Here is a 26,104-nt window from a genome sequence, read left to right as displayed (position 1 = left end):
CTGGAAAACACAACCTACTTGCTCTTATTACAATGTTGAGGATTTCCTCATTTTAAGAGTTTTTACTTGCCTTTCAAAATACTCGAAAGCCACAAGATTCCTTAAAATACAGTAACTTAAACATCTATTATTGCTAACAATAACAAATTATCCTTTTTTAAAAAATAAAGTATGAATATGATTATAGTGATGACTTAGCTAAACATAGCTGAGAATCTGAAACCTATTTTTATAACATCATGCAGCAATATAGAGAGCATCACATCAACATACGAAAACATCCACTTTACTCTATTTGCAGGTTCTGATTTACAAATTAGAAAACTGAAAGGGAAACAGAGGAGGGTGGAGACCAGGGGACAGAAGCTGTTTTAGGGAAGAAGACGGACAGTCAACAAAATGTCATCTTACAGTAAGGGAAGAAACAGCAGCAGCAGCAAAGCAAAAAAATAAAACCTACATAGAGCAGAAACAAGTATCCAAACAGCATAGTAGCAAGATTAATAAATTCTACAGATTTGCTATATAACATTGCGCCTGCAGTTAACAATACTGTATTGTGCAACTGGAAATTTCAAGACAGATCTGCTTGTACTCTTTCCACAATTCTAAAAAGTTTGTGCCCTTTACATAATGGATTTTTTTAAGTTTTGGGTTTTTTTTTTTAAGCTTATTCATTTATTTTGAGAGACAGTGACAGCGAGGGGTGGGGGGGCCGAGAGCGAGCATTCCAAGCAGGTTCCAGCACTGTCAGTGCAGCCAGACACAGGGCTCAAACTCATGAACCCTGAGATCAGAACACGAGGGGAAGTCAGACACTTAACCAGCTGAGCCAACCAGGCGCCCCTACATCAGATTCTTACCCTGTAAAAAATTTTAAGTGATTAATCAAAAAGAAACAGATCAGGAGTGCCCGGGTGGCTCAGTCGGTTAGGCGTCCGACTTAGGCTCAGGTCATGTTCTCACAGTTAGTGGTTCAAGCCCCACGTCGGGCTCTGTGCTGACAGCTCAGAGCCTAGAGCCTGTTTCGGATTCTGTGTCTCCCTCTCTCTGGCCCTCCCCCGCTCACGCTCTGTCTCACTCTCTCTCTCAAAAATAAACATTAAAAATAAATAAATGAATAGAAACAGATCAAATCGCTGGTACATCTCTGCCTTTGAGTTCCATAGTAATTACCTTAATTTATAATTTTTTACAATCCAAAATTAAAATACTTACCTTAACATAGTTTATTTTTTTTAATGTTTATTTATTTTTGAGAGAGAGAGAAAGAGACACGCAGAGTACGAGTGGGGGAGGGGCAGAGACAGAAGGAGACACAGAATTCAAACCAAGCTCCAGGCTGTCAGCACAGAGCCAGACGTGGGGCTTGAACTCACGAACCATGAGATCATGAACCAAGCCAACGTTAGATGCTTAACCGACTTAGCCACAGAGGCGCCCCTAAAATACTTATCTTAAATACACACACACACACACACACAAACACACAGCACAGTAATCTGAGCCTATTTAGTGTACTAGCAAAAAGCATTAAACTCTCCCCTAAAGTCTTAAAAGTATTAAATTACAAAGAGTACCATAATTATTTTACAAGACCCTGATTTATCAATAAATGGTTCAATAACATAACATTCAACATTTAATGCAGAGGTGGAAAAACCTGGATATAAAATTGTATCCTAACATCTAATTCTATACAGTAAATATGTGCATTAGGACTTTTATATACATTACATATAATTCATAATCCAATCCATAATACATTTATAATCCCATTATAGACTTTAAATATTGTGTATACCTCAATAAAGTCAGTTTTTTTCTTTTTCTTAGAGTGGTTGTAGGAAATATAAAGTTTTTTTTTTTTTTAAGTTTATTTATTTTTGAGAGAGTGCATGAGCAGGGGAGGGGCAGAGAGAGAGAAAGAGCGAATCCCAAGCGGGCTTTGCACTACCAGCGCAAAGCCCAAAACAGGGCTCAAGTTCACCAACCAAGAGATCATGACCTGAGCCAAAACCAAGTCACTCAACTGAATGAGCCACCCAGGCGTCCTATAAAGTTGTGTTTTAAGACTAAGATGACAATTGAGTGAATAAAATAATAAAACTGTACCTGAGAAGTAACAATTTCTAAAATAGAGTTCAGATACTATGTGCTCCTATTAATTTAACTACTTGACCCTTAAAAAGCTGAGAAAGATATGTCAAAGTCTACCACTATAATTGTGTTTATATCCATTTCTCCTTTTATATTATTTACATTTAGTATTTCAATGGTTTTATTTAATGCCTAAGTGTCCATATGTTTGACATTTACATGGCTTGTACATTTTATAAAAATAAGATGTCCCTTTTGTTCTCAAATACTCATTAGGACAAGGATGGAAAAAGGACACAGAAAAATTAAAAGTCTGACTTGTTAAGATAAACAGATTGTACATAAATGTATTTGATTAATGGTTTTTAATACATAATGTTGAAAAATACAAAAAGTAAGTGTGAAATTCATTTTTTAAGTTTCTACCCATAATGTAAACAAAGTGAGGTTTTGGAGCTTAAATTAATTACTTTATATACCCAAAGAGCAACCAAAATTATGAATGCTTACTATAGGAAAGAAACAGAAAAAACAATGACTGCATTTGTTCCAATTCTCCTAAAATTTATACCAAAATGGAGAAAATGGTTATTTTCCAAAATCTCCACAAACCTCTTTAGTTGATAAAGATTTTCATCCTACTGCAATACCAACTCCAGGCCATGATTACTTTTTCTTTGAAAAGCCTATTTTTCCCAAATATAAGCTCCTAAAGACCAGATCTTGTTGATATTATTTATCCTTGTATTCCCGTTACCTAAGAGTAGGAACTTGATAAATACTGCATTTAACTAAATTCTAAATGCTAGAAGCATCTTAGATAAAGAAAATGTACTTGTCCTTTCCAAAGCACACAAAGTAAAGAATGTGCACCAGCTACTTACCAACAGCAATGGGATAGGCACCAGGACTCAACCCAGTCCTCTATTCTACCCAGCTGAGTTAACTAAGCTGAACTCCCACTGTTTCTGAACTCCCACTACCTAGCTGTGAACTCTGAATCACCACCAGCCAACAGTTAAGAATATATAACCAAAAAGCTGGGGTTACTGCTGCTACATTGTCCTTCTTTCCCTAAACCTGAACCTATGTGAGCTCTAACCTAAAAAGAAATCTTAAATTAAAAGCAATTGTTCAATATTAAAATTACCTCCTTTTCTATCCAACACAAAAACTGTACTTGAAGTCTTTCTTGCTAAACAATGAGAAAAGATACAAGAAATTAGATTTCAATTAACTTTGCCAGTGATTACCCTGTAACATCCGCTTTCTGAGTTCTTAAGTATGGCTAAGAACACTCCAGGGACTTAAGTTAATACAAGGCAAAACCCTCCCAAAGAAGTTACTGTGCTTTCTGTCCTGCATTCTCCATATGGCCTATATTTTTATATGCTCCACACAGAAGCCCTATTTCAGATTTTTATTGCATATGAATATCTGAATTGCTTTAATGTATTTACAACTTGCAAAACACTATGACCAAAGTAGTAAGAAAGCCTTCACCAAATTGATCAACAGTATTAATCTTTGATCACACTTTTACTTTCCGATGTATCTTACAGATACCAGCTGTCATTCATCTGACTTAACTAGGTTCTTTTCACCATCTTTGTGTTTTTGTGGTTTTCTTTCTTTTGAGTATTAGGCGACAGGGAAGGGGAGGCAGTGCAAGTCTATTTCCACAGTATGAAGAAATGTGCTCATAGAAGGGAAATGTTCTACAGTGTGAAGAAAAGGGAAGAGAAGTGTTAGTACATCACTGTTTGAATAAGGGAGATTAAATCTGGGAGTAAGTATTTTGGTCACTACAGATGTAAACACCATTGTGGGACAGGGATAGTTCTTTCATCAGGTTTCACCATGGCCTAGAATGATGAAACGTTCAAGACCATTCAACTTTATACACTCTGGCTTCAGGTTCATAATGCAACTTTGTGATTCTTAATCTTTTCAAGTATCTTGTCTCCCAAATTCCTTCAAGGGTGCCCTGGAAAGTAGACACAAAATCCAGAAGAAAGCACAGCCCCTTGTGAATTACAACATTGTTATTCTAATTCACACATCACTGAGTTTGATTAGGCTAAATCATCCCTAGATGAAATACTAAAATGGACTTTCTCGATCTTCCAGGCTAAGGGAATGCTGTGAAATGTGTGACCACATCAAGATACCACCACACCCTGTCTAGGCACCCAGCTGGCATTCCTGTAAGAAGTCTTAAGTTCTGTTCTTACTAAAATGCCACAATAATTACAGCCATCCCCTTTAATTATCCATAACCAAAATTCACTGAAAATGAGAATTTAAAAACAGATGTATATAAATGCAAATATGCCTACTGAACAATTCAATTGCATTAAGATGCATGAAAATAAAGGCCAAATAGGGGCGCCTGGGTGGCGCAGTCGGTTAAGCGTCCGACTTCAGCCAGGTCACGATCTCGCGGTCCGTGAGTTCGAGCCCCGCGTCAGGCTCTGGGCTGATGGCTCAGAGCCTGGAGCCTGTTTCCGATTCTGTGTCTCCCTCTCTCTCTGCCCCTCCCCCGTTCATGCTCTGTCTCTCTCTGTCCCAAAAATAAATAAACGTTGAAAAAAAAAATTTTTTTTAAAGAAAATAAAGGCCAAATAAATGATAATAAACACAATCAATATCTAATTTGACACCGATAAAATAAAAAGCAAATTTTTACTCTCTCAACCTACTATTAGCAAAAGTGTCCCAAGGAGCCCACACTTATCAAAAATTGTCACAAAATTCTCAGAACAAAAATCTTGGTTTTTTAAAAGATATGCCCCAGGGCACCTGGGTGGCTCAGTCACAGTTAAGCCTCTGACTATGGCTCAGGTCACAATCTTTGTGGGATTGAGCCCCATGTTGGGCTCCATGGTGACAGTGCTGAGCCTACTTGGGATTCTCTCTGTCCCTTCCCCTGCTCACATGCACGTGCTGTCTCTCAAAATAAATAAACTTTAAAAAAATAAATAAATAATAAAAGATATGCCCCAAAGGATATAATGTATGTTAAAGAAGGTAGATTTTCTGTGCCATGTAGAAATATAGATGCCTTTTTAACTTCTGTACATTTTCTGCTGTATTTTAAATGAACATATATTACTTGAGCAATCAATTGTGCTTTGAAAAATCAAAGTACTAAAAATCATAATGGATTAGTAAAGCAAAACTGTAAACTTTCAAAATAACAAGATAACATTCGTCCTAAAAAGACAAAGTCACATTTATCTAAAGGTCTTTTCTGCAGGATGACATTAGAAAGTTTACTAGAAAATTACTAGAAAATGACTTCACGCTAAGATAACAAAGCTTCCCTAGCATATTCTTCATAAATTCAAAGTTCTGTTCATTCTGGATACCAAGAAAGGGGGGGATAGGGATCTGGTCCACAGGAAATTAAAGGTCCATTTTTAACCCATGTTGCTGGCATTAGTTAGAAATAGAGGGGGAAAGTCCCATTGACGATAGGGTCAAAAACTATAAAATATCTAGGAAAAAATTTAGCAAGAAAGGCATAAGAACTACATGAAGAAGACTATTAAATCTATGAAACCTTTACTGAAGGACCTAAAACTGAAACAGGATCTAAACAAATGGAAAATCACAAGGAAAAATTATCATAATTAAAAATGTCAGGCCTCTCAAAATTAATATATGAATAATGCGATTCTGAACAGTAGACTTTTTTGAGGTTTTGTGAACCCGAAGAATTTTTTTTTTTAATTTTTTTTTTTCAACGTTTATTTATTTTTGGGACAGAGAGAGACAGAGCATGAACGGGGGAGGGGCAGAGAGAGAGGGAGACACAGAATCGGAAACAGGCTCCAGGCTCTGAGCCATCAGCCCAGAGCCTGACGCGGGGCTCGAACTCAAGGACCGCGAGATCGTGACCTGGCTGAAGTCGGACGCTTAACCGACTGCGCCACCCAGGCGCCCCTAGAATTATTTTTAATCAATAGATAAGAATAAATGTTCAAGAATAATCAAGAAAATAAAAAAGTACAGTGATAAATGCTTTTCTTTAAAAAAAAAAGTTTATTTATTTATTTTGAAAAAGAAAAAGTGAACACAGGCACGCAAGAGGAGGAGGAGTAGAGAGAGAATCCCAAGCAGGATCCACACTGTCAGCACAGACCCCAACATAGGGCTCAAACTCATCAACTGTGAGATCATGACTTGAGCCGACACCAAGAGTCAGATGCTTAACTGACTGAGTCACCCAGGAATCCCAGAGAGGGGCTTTTGTTTAATTTTTTTTAACGTGTATTTATTTTTGTCAGAGAGACAGAGCATGAGCGGGGAAGAGGCAGAGAGAGAGGGAGACACAGAATCCGAAGCAGGCTCCAGGCTCTGAGCTGTCAGCACAGAGCCTGACATGGGGCTCAAACTCACAGACCGTGAGATCATGACCTGAGCCGAAGCTGGACACTCAACCGACTGAGCCACCCAGGCACCCCTAGAGAGGAGTTTTTCTTAACAGTGTAACTTTTTACAAATATATTATACTCAAAAAAGTAAAATAAAAAGAACAGTAAAGAGAAAAAAAGAACCAGAAGTGGAGTAAAACATACCTGGAAACTTAAAAGATAGCATTTAATTCATTGGGGAAAGGATGGTTTATTTAGTCCTCATGTAGTTGTCTCTCTATATAAAGGAAAACCATATAAGACTCCCTGCTTCATATAAGTGTTAATTCCAGATGAATAAATACATGTATTATACAACAAAGAATTAATATACCATAAGGTGTTCCTAGAAGATGAGGAAAAACAAAAGTAAATCAAGAAAATGCACAGAAAAATAAGCGAAAAAGGAACCAAAGACATGAAAATTCTAAATAAAGGAAATCCAGATAGAAATAAAAAAAAAAAAAAAAAGCAGAGGCTAGCTCGAATTATGGCCAGGAAAATTAAAATTAAGACAAACTGAGAGAGTAGTCATCATCTGACAGACCAGTAAAAATTATTTACATCTAATGATGTGATGACATAGAAATCCCACAGCTAGTGGAGGTAGAACTTATGACAACCTACTTAGAAAATAATCTGTCAATAAAAACATTTAAAGTATATTTCCTTCAACCCAGAAATCCTACCTCGGAGACTCTAGTCTGTATAACTAAAAGTGGCAATAAATAAGGTGACATGTACAAGGATTTTATTGTATCACTGTTTGTGTTAACAAAATCTAGAAACAACTTAAATATCCATAAGAAAATAGCCAAATAAGTTATGTATGGTACATATTCATACTATGAGACATAATAGGGACATTCAAAAAAACAAGATCAAATTATATTTACTGACCAGGATGTATTAAGAAAAGCTTGTTACAGAGTGATGTAAAATATGATCTCCCTTTTATAAATATAAGGAATCCATATAGAAGTGCACATTTATGTTAGTATACACTGCACTTGACCAAGCATGGAGGGAAATAATGAAGTATACCCATAACCTGGTTAAATGGCTGGGGACAAACACTGAAGAGAACGAATGAAATGATAACTTTAAATATGTTTTTAGATTTTTTTCATCATAATGGACACCTATTATTTTATAAATTAAAAAGATTAAGAAAAAAACCTTAGCATTATAAAAGTATATTATCCAAACAAGAGGGGAAAGACAAGAAATCACTGAACTGTATCAACACATTTCCATTTGGGGAGTAAAGCCTGAAATGCTCAACTTACTATTAGTTTCTTTAGTATAATGCGTTACCATATTAAGAACTCAAAAGAAAGAAGATGGCAGGTGTAGATTTCTTTGCTGCCACTTGAAACTTTTGCAGAAGAAAGCTCCTGGATGCCTCTGTCCATTAAACATGTGACTCTCAATTTTAAGTCAGATCAAGATCTCAGGTCATGGGGTACCTGGGTGGCTCAGTTGGTTAAGCATTCGACTTCAGTTCAGGTCATGATCTCACAGTTTGTGGGTTCAAGCCCTGTGTCTGGCTCTGTGCTGACGACTCAAGAGCCTAATGCCTGCTTCGGATTCTGTGTCTCACTCTCTCTCTGCCCCTTCCCCGCTCATGTTCTCTCTTTCTCTCTCAAAAGTAAACATTAAAAATTTTTAAAAACAAACACAAGATCTCAGGTCATGAGATCAAGCCTCACGTTGGCTCCATGCTGGGCTTGGAGCCTGCTTAAGACTCTTTCACTCTGCCTCTACCCAACTAGCACTATGCTCTCTCTCAAAAAAGAATCAGACTAAATCACAAAGAGAAAAGAGCAAGATCAACTTCAGAATTAAACATGTAAACGCTATTTTCCAGGGTACAGACACAAGGTTTTATATAGGTTTTTGCTTTTTTGTTTGTTTTTCTTTTAGAGAGAGAGCGAGCGCGTGAGCAGGGAAGGGGCAGAGGGAGAGAGAATCTTAATTAAGCAGGTTCCATGCTCAGGGCTCAATCCCACAACCCTGGGATCATGACCTGAGCCGAAAGAGTCCTACAAGAGTAGTCCTACAAGAGCCCTACACTCAACCTTTTGAGCCACCCAGGCATCCCTATGTTTTCTAAACCTGAAAGTAAACTTCACTGACATCAATTCTGTAAGTCACAAGTAAATGACCTGTAGTAGCTTCTCATAACTCAGGACTCTGTTTTTGGCTCTGGCATTAACCAATCACCATATACTTGAGTACCCAAACAATTTTTCCATATTATTTTCATCCATAGCATCTATTCCACAAAGTAGCTACTAAGTGCCAGGCACTGTGCTATGTACTATGGATGTCATAAATTATATAGTTCTTGTCCTCTGAAAGCTCAAGAACAGGTAGACAATTCAAGTACTTTAAAGAAAGCACTATACTATACCCCTTTGCCAGGGGGCTGAGAGGAAAGAACAGGTTTACTAGGTCGAAGGGAGAAAAGAAAAACATTCCAGGTATAGGCATAATAGTTACAAAGAGAATGAAAATGAAAGAACCTGAGTATTCAAGAAACAGTAAAAAGTTCAGTGTGTGTAGGGGTGCCTGGCCAGCTCAGTCCATAGAACACACAACTCTTGATCTTAGGGTCATTGAGTTCAATCAAGCCTCACATTGCATGTAAAGTTTACTTTTTAAAAAATTTTAAATAAAGTCCAATGTGTGTAAACAAAATAACACAACCAAATGCTAGTAAATGCTTCCTCATTCTACTTTCCTAAATAATCAACACGATTTATTAAGCTTTCATCATGGAATGTTTCTAAAGAAAATATAAAGCCCAACTTTCACTAGTAGAGACAATCACACATTTAAAAAACATCACACATATTGAGTACTATCAGAAAAAGAAATTCTTGGGGCGCCTGGGTGGCTCAGTCGGTTGAGCGTCCGACTTTGGCTCAGGTCATGATCTCACAGTTTGTGGGTTCGAGCCCCGCATCAGTCTCTGCGCTGACTGCTTGTTCAGAGCTTGGAGCCTGCTTCAGATTCTGTGTCTCCTTCTCTCTCTGTCCCTCCCCCACTCACACTTTGGCTCACTCTGTTTCTCAAAAATAAATAAATGTAAAAAAAAGAAAAAGAAAAAGAAAAATACTAGGCAACAGAAATTAAAAAAAAAAAAGAAGGGGCGCCTGGGTGGCTCAGTCGGTTAAGCGTCCGACTTCAGCTCAGGTCACGATCTCGCAGTCCGTGAGTTCGAGCCCCGCGTCGGGCTCTGGGCTGACGGCCCGGAGCCCGGAGGCTGCTTCCGATTCTGTGTCTCCCTCTCTCTCTGCCCCTCCCCCATTCATGCTTTGTCTCTGTCTCAAAAATAAATAAATGTTTAAAAAAAAAAAAAAAAGAAAAAAGGAAAAGAAACTCTTCTCCCAACAGCTTACTGTCAATAAATCATACCCAAAATCTCGTACCTACCAAGATACAGGCTACCTAAGTATTTTCAGTTAGTTTCCCCATTCACCTGAAACCAGTATTTTCACCGTATTTTAAAAGTTTTCAAAAATTTCAAAAAGTGGGAAGAAAACCAAATCTTCTGTGCACACTTTAAAAAGGGATTAAAAAAAATTAACTTCCCTTCCTTTTCTTCAGCTTAAAACGGAATAATTTCCCAATCATGAGGATTAGTAATGAGCTTCACTAAAATGAGCTGTAAAAACACTAATGGAACTCTTTTGAGTTGTACCACTATATCATCATTTACTAAAGTTAGATCCTTTAACCCAATAGCGTACATCATCTATTCTAGATCAGTCTCATTTTTAACCCGAAGTTTTGTAAGGAGAGGAGTACAAATATTTTACAGTTCCAAGGATCTAAGTTCATGTCTTTCTCTTATTTGCTCTTCACAAAAATCATTAACATTAATCTCAAAATCAAACAAGCTGAAAAGCCTAGAATGCTCAGTAAAACACATTACAATCAGCTACAAGAAAGCTACAGTGAGCAAAGCACCTGCCTATCAAGGTTACACTGTGACTTACTGCAGTGTAACAGAGAAAGGAGGTAAAAACTACTTGCCTTTAAGATGTCTTTCATTATTTATAAAGTACAAAGGTCACATGTTTTCTTCCTCTTTTAAAATACGTTGTTGTTGTTGTTTTTTTGCTTTGAAGACTGTTTTACACTGACAACATTTATAACATCAATTTTCTCCAATTGTCTAAGTAAACAAAAAATGCAAAACCTCCAAGTACCTAATGAAAAAGCACTTCTCATTTCCATCATATTATCTTAAATCTTGCCCTTATACAAAAGTGTTAGTTAATGCTGACTCAACAACTTTGGCCAAGAGCAAGGTTGTGTTGTTGTTGTTGTTTACTTCCGGACCCTTCAAACTTTGACAAGAGATTGGTTTTCTAGCAGCCAAAATACATGCCAAATTAACTGTTTTGTGTTACTCCTTCAAAGAAGAAAAAAAACAAAAAACAAAAAACCACCTTTCATGTATTTTCAAGGTAGAAACGAGTGCCTTCACGGATATAAAATTTTCTACACAAAAAAGCAAATGAAAAAATCCTAATGCTTTTTGACAAAGATACAATTTTCAAAACTTGTAAGCCAAGATATATAAGAACTTAGACATACCCATATGTTCTATTAATTTTAAAATTAATTGTTACTTTAAATCTTATCCTTCATGAAAGAAATTGGATAAAACAAAGGGATGAAAGAATGCCAAAATTAAGAACTAAAAACAATTCATAAAGCTGAAAATGAATGAATTTTAAGCAACAAAAATAGCTAAACAAGTAGTTGCAGTTTACAGAAAAGTAATAGTTTTAGATTCTCTGAAACTAAATCTAAGTAAGAGTTTTAAAGTTTTGCTATCAATTAAGTCCTGCTTTATACATAAAACTTTTTAATCCTCATCAAATGCAAATAAAGAGATTAAGCATTTTGAAAATCTGTTTTGGTATGTAGTTTTCTAATTCAATTTTTTTAATTAAAAATAATCTTTTGGAAAATACTCATTCAACTTTTTCAATATGTATAGAGTTTTTATAAATCACACACAAAAAATTGCACTTTTGTTTTTGTACATCACTGATTTCAAGACTATTTTTAAAATAAAGAGGGGGGGAAATACCACCAAGATATTTCTGACAATTTTTGTACGTTACAGTTTCACGCTAAAATTTACTCTCAAGGGGTGCCTGGCTGGCTCAGTCAATAGAACATTCAACTCTTGATGGCAAGGTCATGAGTTTGTTTAAGTCCCAACTTGGGTGTAGAGTGTACTAAAAAATAAATAAATAAAATTCTCTCAAATCTAGAACTGATAAGAGTGAAACAGATCAAAGAACAAGCAACTGTACCCAAAAGAAAATGAATTGAAGTTCCCTAAACAATAATGTTAATTTCAAGTATGATCCCACAACCTTAGACAAAGTAGACATTCCAGTATGTGATCAATCAACAGTGCACTAAACAGCATTTTGCTTAGAATTTGTAAGGCAAAAAGACACTCCAATTGAATGCAAACCACCCAAGAATGAATGACGTTTGACTACCAATATATCATACCGCAAAATGAACGGAGTTAAGTAACACGTATTTGATAGCTCTTCTAATAACTTTGTTTTAAAAAGGTAAGTCAGAAATGGAGTATTTCAGTAACTACAAAGGAGTACTTAGTAAATGAAAAAGCATTCCCTAGATTTCAGGGGGTTGACAGTCCCTTTAAACCAAAAGAGAAACTCCCTATCTTGACAGTAAATACACAAATACTAACATTTTTTAAGTCTCCTTAAAATAAATAACAAGAACACTATTTACAATGAAAACAGTCAATCTTCTATGGAGACATCATATGACCAGTACAGGAATTTATCTACCTGATAAGAATAATGCACTTAGACACGGATTAGAAGTATTAAAAGATTTGATCCAAGTTCAAGTTACAATTTTATTTCACTTTTCTCTTCATCCCTCTGCAATGAGTCCATCAAGTTACAAATTTAAATTTCAGCAGTCACTAGGTTGTAATCACAAATTATTTCTTTCGCAGATTAAAAAATACAGGCTGAGATGAAATAGAGGCGATTCAATCACACTCACCTAACCTGAAATGTAGGAAGTAATCAGTAAATTACTGTGAAATGCTTTTTATTCAAACATGCTATTTTGCAAACATACTTTAATAACAGCATGAAGGTAATGAGATTATGGATACCTGTAAAATCTGTATTTTTAAGCCAAAAGTTAACGTGTATAGTCTGACAAGTATTACGGGAACGGTGGAAATGAATATTCAAAATTCAACCACCCCAGAAAATTCTAACACATGAAGTCAATCTCCGTATTTTTTAGAATCAGGTAACAAGTATCATTACCGTACAAAACACCTGCAAGTTAAGATCACTAACTCCTTCACTCGCTCCTCTCTTCTGTTAACTAATCCTTTCAGTCGCCAAAAAAGTTACTTCCCTTTCTACCTACGTCAAATTAAGATCCTTCTCAAGGCAATTTCCATGCCCAGGGTTAAATATCACCAATACAAATACATAAGTTGTCAATAAGCACCAAATAACTAAGTGTTCAGCACACGAAAAGAATTCACCAATGAAAAAACATGACACCTTCCTCCCTACCCTCCCCCCCAAAAAGCCATTTCATTAGCTTCACAAACATTTACTGAAGTATACTCTGAGCGAGTGGTTCGATGGGTCTCCTTCACCAAACCCTAACTAGGAAACATAACCAATCGTCCGGACTCTTTCAGACAGTCAAGATGATTCGGAGAATTATTAGAAACTGACGTCCGCAGGATCAGGAGTTTGAGAGAAAGGTAAGCAGTGTACTCGCAGGTGAGTTGGGGGGGAGGGAGGAAACCCTGAAAATCGGAAACGAAGTTGGTCGGAAGGTTAGAGAGAGGCGAGGCCGATGTCCGGTTCGGAGAGGACGCCACTGCAGGGCAGACAGCGATTAATTAAGCATTTGGAAGAGCTAAAGAGAGTTCTACGAAAGACCTGACCCGAGTACAAGATACAAGAACGCTGATATACCGCTCAAAGAAGACACGCGGGGGTGGGGCCCGCCCCGCTAACCCTGCTCCCTGAATGAACCCTCAAAAGAGAATCGAAGCCCGAGAAAGTCAATGGGTCCAAAGGAGGCCCGCACCGGCCGGGCAACGCCACAGCACAAAACGCAGAAGCGTGCAGAGCCTCCTGGTCTGAGGCCTCGGGTCGGCCCTCAAGAAAGTCGGAGCAGCCCCTGGGGCTCCGGGCCCCTCCTGGGCCAGCCTCTGTCCTCTCTTCTCACCCCCAAAAGCCTAGAACCGGACTCATGAGATTGACAGGAAGCTTCCGGCCAAGTGCTCCCGGCAGGCGCGGGGCAAAAGGAGCAATATGTCCTTAGCGCCGCGAGTGACACTCACCGGCCCGAAACCTCGAATGAAACCAGCAGCTCCGGGGGCGGCGGCAGCAGTGGCAGCAGGAACCGAACATCCAAAATGGCGGCTCCCTCGGCCTCACCACCGCTACTGCAGGCGGAAGGATCCTTTTAGGAAGGAGGGAGTTTTTAACTAACTTCAAATACTATCGCAAAAACTTTGGCCTCTATCTCCCTCTCCTAGTGGATTCCGTCTTCCCTAGACGTAACTTTTTGTGCCTCCGCTCTCCTACTACCCAAAAACTCGGACCCCACCGAGGACTATTTGCCAAGGAGGAGGTGACTGCTCCTAGCAGAGCGACGCAAAGCGTAGCAAGGTACGGGGCGGTCACTGATGACGCGAGACGCTGCTGCCGAGTCACCGCTGCGAAGAGTCTGAGAGAGAAAGAGCCGGCTGACCCTGGAAGCCTACGAACTTTGGTTCCGCTTGCAGGGGAGGAGGAAGCTGAGCTACCAGGAAGCCGCGGGGCCACCTGAAGAGAGCCGAGCTATCAAGGTATAGAAAGAAGTGGGTGAGGCGAGGCAGGTGGGGGCTGGGAATTAATACAGAAAAATCTCGAGCTGTTTCCAGTCGTGTTTGAAACTTTAGCTTTCTCTAGGCTAACTTCAGGAACATGCTCCAAGCGGTCTTGGAGTCTACAGTTTTGTAGTATCTTTGCAAGGTGTTTTTTAGAGTTAGAGGATGATACAGAAGAATATATTTCAAACGCAGTACAACCGCTCAACGTCCTGCTTTGGATAATCATTTAAACTCTCAGGGCCTCAGTTTCCTCGTATGTAAAAACAAAGGATTTGGACTAGTGAACGCTAAAACTCTTTAAAGAGTGGGCTGTGTCTCCATAACCAATAACCTGAGCCAAAGACCGTCTACCCAGACATTACCTGGCTTGATAAATAATTATGAACACCTGACACAAATATTTTCCACGTGAACGGTGAAAAGAGCCGTGATATTTTGGCTCATTTAAAGGAAAGGTGACCCACCTAAACTAAAATCCTTCACGTAGATTGGCGGCAAAGAAGTCCTGAAAGTTAATAAAACACAGCACCTGGTGGGATGCCAAACAGAACTGAACTAACCAAATCTTTTTTTTTTTTTTAATTTTTTTTTCAACGTTTATTTTATTTTTGGGACAGAGAGAGACAAAGCATGAACGGGGGAGGGACAGAGAGAGAGGGAGACACAGAATCGGAAACAGGCTCCAGGCTCTGAGCCATCAGCCCAGAGCCTGACGCGGGGCTTGAACTCACGGACCGCGAGATCGTGACCCGGCCGCAGTCGAACGCTTAACCGACTGCGCCACCCAGGCGCCCCATGAACTAACCAAATCTTAAGTTTAGGACCTGTCATAGGAGGTTGCTCTTTTTTCCTCAGCCACTTTTATGCAGAGATTTCAAAACATTTTACAAAAATTGAATTCAGGAGCACAGTTTTGCTCTTGAACTATTCGGGCTTAACAAGTGACAAAGGCGAGGGGGCGTGATAAAGTAATTATCATTTACTATTATTAAACGTTGATATCACATTGTTTATAAAAGCATCTTCCTATGTGTGACCCAGTGTGACCCTCCTACCAACCTCCTAAATCAGATTAGTCAAGGATAAGTAACTTAGTTTTACAAATAAGGAGACTGAGGCTCAGAGAAACTATTAATATAGAAACCCTCCCTCCCCCCCTCCCCCACTCTGATTCAGCTATATGGTGCCACTTCCTGAATTAGAAAAGAGTATACACACACACACACACTGACTCCCACACTCAGGGTGGAATCAACCCAAATGGTCTGGGGAGCAGAAACCTCATGGAATTCAGTTGCCTCATCTCCCCCTCAATGCACTACTGTGCAGTGCAACCTTGGATCACACAGCTTGTAGGTAGTAGCATAAAACTAGAACATAATGATGTTACAAGGCATATTCCTCTGAAGTATAGCTAGGCATGAACACATGCTAAAGAACAGTTTTGGACTCCCTCAAAAGTAAGGAATTTGCAGGTCACAAAGCAAAGTATTTTGTTTGCAACATCACAAATATTTGTTTAGAGGTTGAATTTAAGTGTTTATACCACTGCAAACCACAAAAGAAAAATTAAACTATTCTTAAGAAAGAGGAAGGAACTTTTTTAGTACCATGCCAAATGGCAGAGCATTAAAGAGAATACAGCAGACATCATGAGATGTAAACCCCCTCCATGTTTCTTTTTTACTTTTATTACCTTTATAATTACCAAACTCCTCCTCCAATGAAACTAAAAAATAGGGGCACCTGGGTGGCTCAGTTGGTTAAGCGTCCGACTTCGGCTCAGGTCATGATTTCACAGTTTGAGTTTGAGCCCTGCGTCGGGCTCTGTGCTGACAGATCAGAGCCTGGAGCCTGCTTCGGATTCTGTGTCTCTGTCTCCCTCTGCCCCTAACCCACTCACATTCTGTCTCTGTCTCAAAAATAAATAAACATTTTAAAAAAAATTTAATTCAATAAAAGCAATTGACTTAATATATAGTGTGGACATCATTATCCTAAGAGTTTTGGTTTCCGTGGTTAGCATTTAAAGGTTAAGAAGACTGGGGCACCTGGGTGGCTCAGTCAGTTAAGCGGCCGACTTCGGCTCAGGTCATGATCTTGCAGTCCCTGAGTTCGAGCTCCGTGTCGGGCTCTGTGCTGACAGCTCGGAGCCTGGAGCCTGCTTCTGTGTCTCCCTCTTTTTCTGCCCCTCCCCCATTCACGCTCTGTCTCTGCCTTTCAAAAATGAATAAGTGTTAAAAAATTTTTGAAAAAAAAAGTTTGGGAAGACTTACTCCCCATCTAATCAAGCATAATCTCTAGTTTCAGGTAGGTTACAGCACATCAATAAAATGGAGTACTATGCTGCTAATAAAAATGAAGCTATAGCTCTATCTTTATTATCATGGTATGACAGGTGTTTTTGAACATTACAAAATGGTTTTATAATAATATTGCAAAAAAAGCGTATATATACATAGAAAAAAGTTGAAGGATAAAACTAAAATGCGAAAATGGTTATTTTTGGATGGTGGGATTATATAGGATTTGTATGTTATGATGTTTTGTTTTTGCAATGAGCGTAATGTACATTTTGGGAAAAAAAGACTTACATTTTGAAAAAAAAAGTTTTTACAAAATAATGCGGTTTTATAGATCCAAATGTTAAAGGAGATCTTTGTTTTTATTTCTTTATTTTAACGTTTATTTATAGTTTTGGTAATCTCTACACTCAGTGTGGGGCTCAAACTCATGACCCTGAGATCAAGAGTTACATGCTCATCTTCCGACTGAACCAGCCAAGCACCCCAGGAGATTTTTGTTTTTAAAATGGCAACATCCCAAAAGTTAACTAAACTTTTAGGAAGAGAGAATGGCTGGGAGAAAAGATCATTATTTTTATACTTTTGTTTATTACTGAAAAACTCATATGCTCTAATTTAACAAATAATAACAACAACAAAGAACAAAACTAAAGATGCATCAGCCAGGAGTCAGACATTCGGATGCCAGTCCTGGCTGGGTTACTAACTTTGTGCTGTAATCAGGGTATTTAACATCTCTGGGCCTGTTACTTCAGCTGGCCCTGAAGTATTTGAGAATAAATACTTTATAAATATTAACATACATTATTTAATATATAAATATTATGAATGCTTTCTTTATGACTAGACTTATTCCAAAATGGATTTACAGTGGCTTAATTTCCAGAGGGATCAAATGTGTGAAAACACTTTGAAAAGTATGAAGGATTTTGTGAACATAAGTATAAAACAGTTTTTATGCCACCATACAATTCATCTCAACCATTTCTTGATTGTCCACTACCAAGTAACAGTAGTGCATTGTGTCTTACAATTTACAAAAGTGTTTTTATATACAGTTATTCATTTGCTCCTCACCTGTCATGAGCTTGTAAACCATGCAGGCATTATAGCATAGTAGTTAAAAGTGTTGGTTTCTGGTGCTAGACTGCCTGGGTTTAAAACGCTGCTCTTCCTTGGGTGCCTGGGTGGCTTAGTTGAATGTCCAACTTGATTTTGGCTCAAGTTGTCGTCTTCTGGTGCCTGAAATCGAGCCCTGCATCAGGCTCTGTGCTGATAGCTCAGAGCCTACTTGAGATTCTCTCTCTATCCCTCCATCTCTCTCTGCCCCTCCTCTGCTCGAGTGTGCTCTCTCTCTTTCTCTCAAAATAAATCAACTTTTTAAAAAATTTTTAAATGCTGCCCTTCCTTTATTGTATGACCTGTAGAAAATTAGTAAACATCTCTGAGGATTTCTGAACCTCAGTGTACCTGTCTATAAAATGGAGTTAATGATAGTAGTAGCATTGGCACCTTAAGGCTGGTATAATAATCAAATGAGCCGATACACTTAAAGTACTTAGAACAGTGGCAGGCACGTGGTAAGGGCTCAATAAATAGGAGATGTCTTTAGGATAAATATTATCTTACTTTTAGCATAGTTTCCAGGTAAGAAACTTGGCCACTATCACTGCTCTGTGTGCATACTGCCTCTGTAAAAGCTTACTGCAGAACAAGTGCTGAATGCTGTTTTCACTTTTTACTTTTGTGTGTGTTTGTGTGTGTGTGTTTAATTTTTAAAATTTTTTTAAATGTTCATTTAATTTTTCATAGAGACAGAGCACAAATGGGGGAGGGGCAGAGAGAGATGGAGACACAGAATCCGAAGCAGGCTCCAGGCTCTGTGCTATTAGCACAGATCCTAATATGGGGCTCAAACCCACGAACTGTGAGATCATGACCCGAGCCGAAGTCGGACGCTTAACTGACTGAGCCACCCAGGTGCCCCTTATTTTTTTTTTTTTTTAGTGTTTATTTACTTTTTGAGAGAGAGAGACAAAGAGACAAAGAGACAGCATACAAGCTCGGGAGGGGCAGAGAGAGAGGGAGATATAGAATCTGAAGCAGACTCCAGGCTCTGAGCTGTCAGCACAGAGCCCAACGCGGGGCTCAAACTGACAAACTGTAAGATCATGACCTGAGGTGAAGTCGGACACTTAACTTTAGGACTGAGCCACCCACGTGCCCCTACTTTTTTTTTTTTTTTTTTTTTTTTTTTGGTAGAAGTGAACATTTTTTTCAAATTTCCTTTGGTTGGCCAAAACGGGTACTAATGTAGGTCATTCATAAAATCGAAGTGGCCTAATGTGAACTTTTGAAAAGTGGGGGGTAACTATATATCTTTTAGCCTATATAATAATCATTTAATAAATGTATTGCCTGAGTCTACTACACCACACTGTCCTGGGTGCACAGAATCTGTTATAGACATTTCTTTTTTTTTTTTTTTTCATGTTTATTTATTTTCCAGAGAGAGAGACAGAGACAGAACATGATCAGGGGAGCAGCAGAGAGAGAGGGAGACAAAGAATCCGAAGCAGGCTCCAGGCTCTAAGCTGTCACCACAGAGCCTGACTTGTGGCTTGAACTCACAGACCACGAGATCATGACCTGAGCTGAAGTCAGAAGCTTAACTGACAGAGTCACCCAGGCACCCTTGTTATTGTCATTTCAATAGAGACTGCCCTACCCTCTTTATCTCATTAAAGAAAACTAGATTTTTAAAAAATCCTCCAATACATAGAAATATCAATATTACCACTCAGGAGATAAATGATAGTTCCAAAAGAAGCAGAAAAATGAGAGGTCATTGGGCACCAGAGCTGAGAAAGAAGTCTTTTGGAAGACATGGCATATCAACTGGAATCGTGGTATCAGAGGGAACCCTCTTTTGGAGGCTTAGTTGCAGTGGGGTTCTTAAATGACAGTATCAGCAGCTGAAGCCATAAGACCTTTACAGCAGATAGGGAAAACTCTCCCTACAGAAATGTGGTCAGCGTCTTTCACAAGGAATTCTTCCTGCTTCTCCACATGCCAGAGATCTCAGCTGAGAAAGGAGAGGGAAGGAGATCCAACCCTGTCGGAAACAGTGATGTGTGTCAAGGAGGTGGCTCCACTTGTTTGAATCACCTGAGTCTATAAATAAGCCTGAGAGTCAGAAAGAAATTAGTCCCTCTGTTGTTTATGTAATGTTTTCACAAAGAGCATTTTTACAGTTCTTTTAGGCATGGTGCCTAATCACAATTTATCCTGGCTTGAGGGGCGCCTGGGTGGCGCAGTCGGTTAAGCGTCCGACTTCGGCCAGGTCACGATCTCGCGGTCCATGAGTTCGAGCCCCGCGTCGGGCTCTGGGCTGACGGCTCAGAGCCTGGAGCCTGTTTCCGATTCTGTGTCTCCCTCTCTCTCTGCCCCTCCCCCGTTCATGCTCTGTCTCTCTCTGTCCCAAAAAATAAATAAACGTTGAAAAAAAAATTAAAAAACAAAACAAAACAAAACAATTTATCCTGGCTTGAGAAAAGTTTAGGAATTAATCTTTCAGTTGTGGCAAAAGAGCTAGAAGTGATGTAAAATTGAAATTCTAATAGCCAACTCCATACACCCTTTGGCCTTGTACCAAGACCATTAGGAAATCTATATGCCCCTTGAAACTAAAGATCAAAACGCATAGGATACAAGGTTCAGGCCAGCTCCTTCTCTGATTTAGAGATTTAAAAGAGGCAGTCCTGGGGTATCTGGGTGGCTCAGTTGGTTAGGTGTCCGAATTCAGCTCAGGTCATGATCTAATAGTTTGTGGGTTCAAGCCCCACACCCGGCTCTATGCTAATCGCTCAGAGCCTGGAGCCTGCTTCGGATTCTGTGTTCTCTCTCTCTCTCTCTCTCTCTCTCTCTCTCTCTCTCACTCTCTCTGCCCATCCCCCACTTACACTCACACTCTCTCTCTCTCAAAAATAAATATTAAAAAAATTTTTTTTTAAAGAGGCAGTCCTGGGTGCCTGGGTGGCTCAGTGGGTTAAACGTCTGACTTTGACTCAGGTCATGATCTTAGGGTTTGTGAGTTCAAGCCCCACGTTGGTTTCTGTGCTGGCAGCTCAGAGCCTGCTTGGGATTCTCATTCTGTCCTCTCTCTCTGCCCCTTCCCCACTTGCACTTTTTTCTCTCTCTCTCTCCCAAAATAAATAAATACAAATTGAAAGGGGGGAAAAAAAGGCAGTCCAGAGTTTGCCAATGGAGATGTTTTATGTCATCCTTGTTTTGTAAATCATTCTATATTATGTTGGCACTTTTGGAGTAAAATCTCTTACCAGATATGAGGTTGCAACCAAGTCAAACCCCAACTTGAGGAAGTGGTGCCATTCTCTAGTCTAGGGAAGACAAAACTGTGGCCACCAGAGAAGAATGTAGCATCCAGAAAGTCAGCAGGGCTTCTGACTCATTTCCTACTCAAGTAATTCTATTTCCTTTATACAAGCACCATCATTTGCCTAGAAGTTTCCATGGTAAGGTTTTGTTTGAACAAACACGGTTTTGTTTTATGTGCCTAGCCCCATCCTTACTCCTCTAAAATCAGGCAGTTCTGCAGTTTGCTTTAAAGTTAGCTTTGGGGCACCTGGGTGGCTCAGTCAGTCCTTCTTCAGCTCAGGTCATGATCTCATAGTTCATGAGTTCGAGCCCCACATCAGGCTGTGTGCTGACAGCTCAGAGCCTAGAGCCCGCTTCGGGTTCTGTGTCTCCTCTCTCTGTGTCCCTCCGTGCTTGTGCTCTCTCTCTCTCAAAAATAAATATACGAACACACACACACACACACACACACACACACATATAGTTAAAAAGTAATTAAAATTAATTTGGCATTTTGCTGTGAACCAAAAACTGCTCTAAAACATAAAGGTTATTAAAAAGAAAACCAAACAAAATGCCAGTTGCACAAGAAACAATAATCTGACCATCTTGTTTTCTCACCCTCTCCTTTATCCCATAGAATCACTAATATTTAGTCCACTAGAACTCAGCAAATAGAAACTGAAAAGGAAACTAATATTTATTGAGCACCTAATAAGTGCTAAAGGGCTTTACATAAATTCTTTTAATTTTCATTATTGTCCCCATTTTATAGAGGAGAAAAAGGAGGCTCACAGCTAGTAAGTGGCAGAACTCAGACATACAGGATTCCACTGATTTCCTAACAATGCCTTTTCTTCACTCTGTGTTGCATTCTTTCTTTAAAATACTTATTTTATTTTATTTTTTAATGTTTATTTATTTTTGAGAAAGAGCAAGCAGGGGAGGGGCAGAGAGAGAGGGAGACACAGAATGCAAAACAGGCTTCAGGCTCTGAGCTGTCAGCACAGAACCCAATGTGGGGCTCAAACTCATGAACCACAACATCATGACCTGAGCCGAAGTTGAACACTTAACCAACTGAGCCATCCAGGCACCCCATTCTTTAAAATACTCTTTTTTTTTTTTAAGTAGGCTTCATGCCCAGCATGGAGTCCAAAATAGGGCTTGAACCCATGACCCTGAGATCAAGACCTGAGCTGAGATCAAGAGTAAAATACTCATGGGCTCCTGTGCAGCTCAGTTGATTGAGACTCTGGATTTTGGCTTAGGTCATGATCTCGTGATTCATGGGTTCAATCCCTGTGTTGGGCTCTGTGCTGATTGCATGGAGCCTGTGTGGGAGTCTCTCTCTCCCCCTCTCTCTTTGCCCTTCCCCCACTTGTGCTTTGTCTCTCTCTCTCTCAAAATAAATAAATAAACTTAAAAAAAAAAAAGAATAGGACATTTAACCAACTGACCCACCCAGGTGCTCCTAAAATACTCATTTTTAAAAAGACACATATTCCTCTAGTTTCTTTGCACTTCCATGCACATCTGACAGAAGGTACCATTTACCAAAAGTCTTATAGCTAGTAGGTGGGTAGGATTTAAATACACACCATTCTGTCTCCCTGGAAAAAGTGATCATTATGAGAGAAGTAAGGATCCAAGAGAAAACAAGAGTTTATTGACTATAATTAATAAAATTATTTAGGTCAGGAATCTTCATCTAAGAATTATAGAAGTTTCAGAGACAGGAATAATTATATGTGTATGCATGGACACACATATACATTATTACAGAGAACCAGAGACTTTAAGGGATGGAAGAGGTTGTAAATGAGAACACTTCAGACTCACACACAAGTAGCCACATTAACATTTGTGCTGAAGAGCCCTGATTCCCAGGCAATTAATTAATCCAAGACCAAGGAATTTTGTGGTTTTCTTGAGGATTTCAAGTCTCCGGTTAAGATCTTCAAAATCAACTTCCTCAGAACCACAAGGGTCAATGGATAGGCTTGCTTGAGGTTTTTCATCAGGCAAATCAGGAGGCATAAAGTTATCAAAACCCATCTTGGATCTTGATTCTGGCTTTGGAGAAGTTGGGAGGTTGAATCCTGTACCTGTTCATTTCAATAAATATAATTAAAAGTCACAATAATACAGCCTTCCAGAAAGAAATCCCAGCCTCAAAGGCAGTAGACTATTATTACTTTTGAGAGGGCAGCATATAATCTGGCTGGAAAACTAGACAACTTCCCCGTCATGCAAATGGTGGTAGTGGTGACATTTTGTTGGCCCTTGCTTCAAAGGCAATCTGGACTTCTAAAAAAGGCACAGTTTTTCAAACTATGTGCCATGATTATCTACTGTGATGGTTGTTTTAAAACTTTTTCTGTGTTAAAGATCTGAGATCTATATCCACTTTGAAAACTGTTAGCTACTATAAAGGAACCCACTGTACTCCTGGTAAGTCACTAATAACCTTCTGTCACCTGTGGAGGAATAGTCTTATAAGAATTGAAAAATCTTGGGGTGCCTGGGTGGCTCAGTTGGTTAAGCGTCCGACTGTGGCTCAGGTCATGATCTTGCGGTTCGTGAGTTCGAGCCCCGCGTCAGGCTCTGTGCTGACAGCTCAGAGCCTGGAGCCTGCTTCGGATTCTGTGTCTCCGTCTCTCTCTGTCCCTTCCCCACTTGTGCTCTGTCTCTCTCTATCAAAAATAAATAAAATGTAAAAAAAAATTTTGAAGAATTGAAAAATCTTCAGTGAGTAGTAAGCAGTTCCAGCTTCTACCAGCATTCCCTATACTTACTAGGAAACAGTGGAGGACACAAATCACTCTTCTTATAGGAGTCATTCTGAAAGAAAAAAGACCGCTGGGTTGTGATTGGTCTGAACGCCAAACACATATTTTGTTCACAGTAAGCCTTCAATAAATATTTCATAAAATTAACTAATCACAGTCCAGCTTCCTTCTTGTGAAGGTGAAGTTTCTATTTATGCCTTCTGGAAATTAGCCTTAGGAGCAACTATGAGTTTTGCTGCTTTTGTCACCTGTGGTCACATATAAGAAACAGGAAATCTTTTATCTTAAAGCCTGGAGATGCTACTTGTGAAAGATGATTCAGTTTAATAAAGTCTGAGGACTCTTTCTCCAAGAAATAAATGGCAAGGAGAAAACAACAGGCAGGAAGAAGGAAGTGTTAGAGATGAGAAGGTTTAGGAGATATATCAACCAAATACAATGTGTAGATCTTTGGTCCTGATTTCAATAAAATAACTATAAAATGCATTTTTGAGATAATCCGCAAAATTTTTCGAAGTTTATTTATTTAGAGAGACAACCAGTGGGGGAGGGGCAGAGAGAGAGGGAGGACAGAGGATTGGAAGCAGGCTCTGTGCTGACAGCAGAGAGCCCGATGTGGGGCCTGAACTCAAGAACGTGAGATTATGACCTGAGCCAAAGTTGGACATTTAACTGACTGAGCCGCTCAGGCACCCTAGCAATTATCAAAATCTAATGTGGATTGAGTATTATATTATAGTAAGAAATTATTTTTCATTGTATTGAGCATCATAATGGCATGGCATTTTTTTATATTATAAAAACAAAAGGTATGTGTTAGAGATATTTACAGAAATATTTTTTTTTCACGAGGGAAATTCTTTATTACTTTATCAGTTCTAAAATATCATCTTCTTTAAAAAAATTTAAGACTGAATGACAGATTATTTCCTTTACTGTTGTAAATACTGCAAATTTCTCATCAAAGAGATAAGTATCAATGTAATTTTTCCTTAAGTTTGAACACATGAGGGAGGAATGAAGCAGATTATAAACCTCATTTGATCTGATCATATAAAAAGTCACTCCAGCTGTCTTCAGTCTTGCTCTATCCACAGAGAGATTTCCAGGATAGGTTTGTGTCATTCGGTCCATCCACAATAGGCTGGATAGGATAGTCCGTAGTAAGTGCCAGGATACCACCTTTTATTCTGGGCTACTTGACTGGCATTTGGCATTACATTCTAAGAGTACCTCAATTGTGAATAGTCCTCTCCAAGGGGCCCAGGAGGAGGGATATGGCCTCTCTGGGAAGCATTTTGATTCTGTGAAAATTTTCTTACTGACTGCTGCAGATCTTGGGTCTGGCTGTGGAAATGCCAAGAAGGTACTGGATAGCCTTGGGTCTGATGTAGGTTATACCTCTGTCCTTGGTTAACAGACTTAATAGTGGCGTGGACTGGTTCCATCATATGCGTTGCGGCTTCAAAACCACTTGATCTGGATACACCGGAATCCCAACTCCTTCTGATGGGGCCCTTCTGAAGGTCTTCAATATAGTTTTGTCTTTCCAAGCAATGTCCACGGCACCTATTGAATAATTCAATTGCATCATCTGGCCTCATGCCTTCTATATCAATCAAATATCTGCAGATGAGATAGCCAGTCCTGTTTAAACCATGAGTACAATGAACACCAATAAGTTTGTCATTGTCTTTCTTTCAAAAACTCATTAACAGCACATTTGAATTTAAAAATAGTGTCATCATCAGGCACCTGGTGCCCAGTTGTATAAATTTTTAAGTAAGGAATAGTTTCTGGTAAGTCCTCTGGTTTATAATAGCGATGAGTGTATGTTAAGTCAATAATCAGTCCAAGTTCTTCATTCTATTTTTGGAGTTTGTTAAAAAGATCCAAGGGGGGAAAAACGTTCTTCTGGAGCAAGGTGCTTTTCAAAACTCTTTTTCAAAGGAACTTTGAAAGCAATGAAACGAGTCCCAGGCATCCGTTGTCCAACTGGAAGATAGTCTTTCCACCTTTCCGGGACGTGGTTTCCGCCCCTTTTCTTGGTGGAGCAACGTCCAGAGTACGCGTGTCCTTGGCCCCAGCCGCCTCGGGCATAATGCCACTGGCTCATGTAGTCCCCAAGATGCCTCCCACCCAACAGCAAGAGGGTCAAAGCCGCGAGTCCAGCGC

The 26,104-nt window shown here is 39.2% G+C and overlaps 1 protein-coding gene, 1 long non-coding RNA gene and 1 pseudogene across 3 annotated transcripts in view; 1 reads left to right on the top strand and 2 right to left on the bottom strand.

The window, feature by feature from the left end:
• The window catches only part of AP1G1 (adaptor related protein complex 1 subunit gamma 1), an 80,656-nt gene extending 66,631 nt beyond the window's left edge, over positions 1–14,025 (bottom strand). For both annotated transcript variants that reach the window (XM_043599592.1, XM_043599593.1), the window contains exon 1: positions 13,921–14,025. The gene's annotated coding sequence lies outside the window, so the exon portion shown is untranslated. The remainder of the gene's footprint in view (positions 1–13,920) is intronic.
• Positions 14,026–14,240: 215 nt separating this feature from the next.
• Positions 14,241–26,104, top strand: part of LOC122494422 — a 29,247-nt gene continuing 17,383 nt past the window's right edge. The window contains exon 1 of the long non-coding RNA XR_006300160.1: positions 14,241–14,430. This is a non-coding gene — a long non-coding RNA (uncharacterized LOC122494422). The remainder of the gene's footprint in view (positions 14,431–26,104) is intronic.
• Positions 24,767–26,073, bottom strand: LOC122494421 (annotated as a pseudogene).

Source organism: Prionailurus bengalensis, chromosome E2, assembly GCF_016509475.1.
Source record: "Prionailurus bengalensis isolate Pbe53 chromosome E2, Fcat_Pben_1.1_paternal_pri, whole genome shotgun sequence".
Taxonomy (NCBI): domain Eukaryota; kingdom Metazoa; phylum Chordata; class Mammalia; order Carnivora; family Felidae; genus Prionailurus; species Prionailurus bengalensis.
This window is presented reverse-complemented; position numbering and strand designations above follow the sequence as displayed.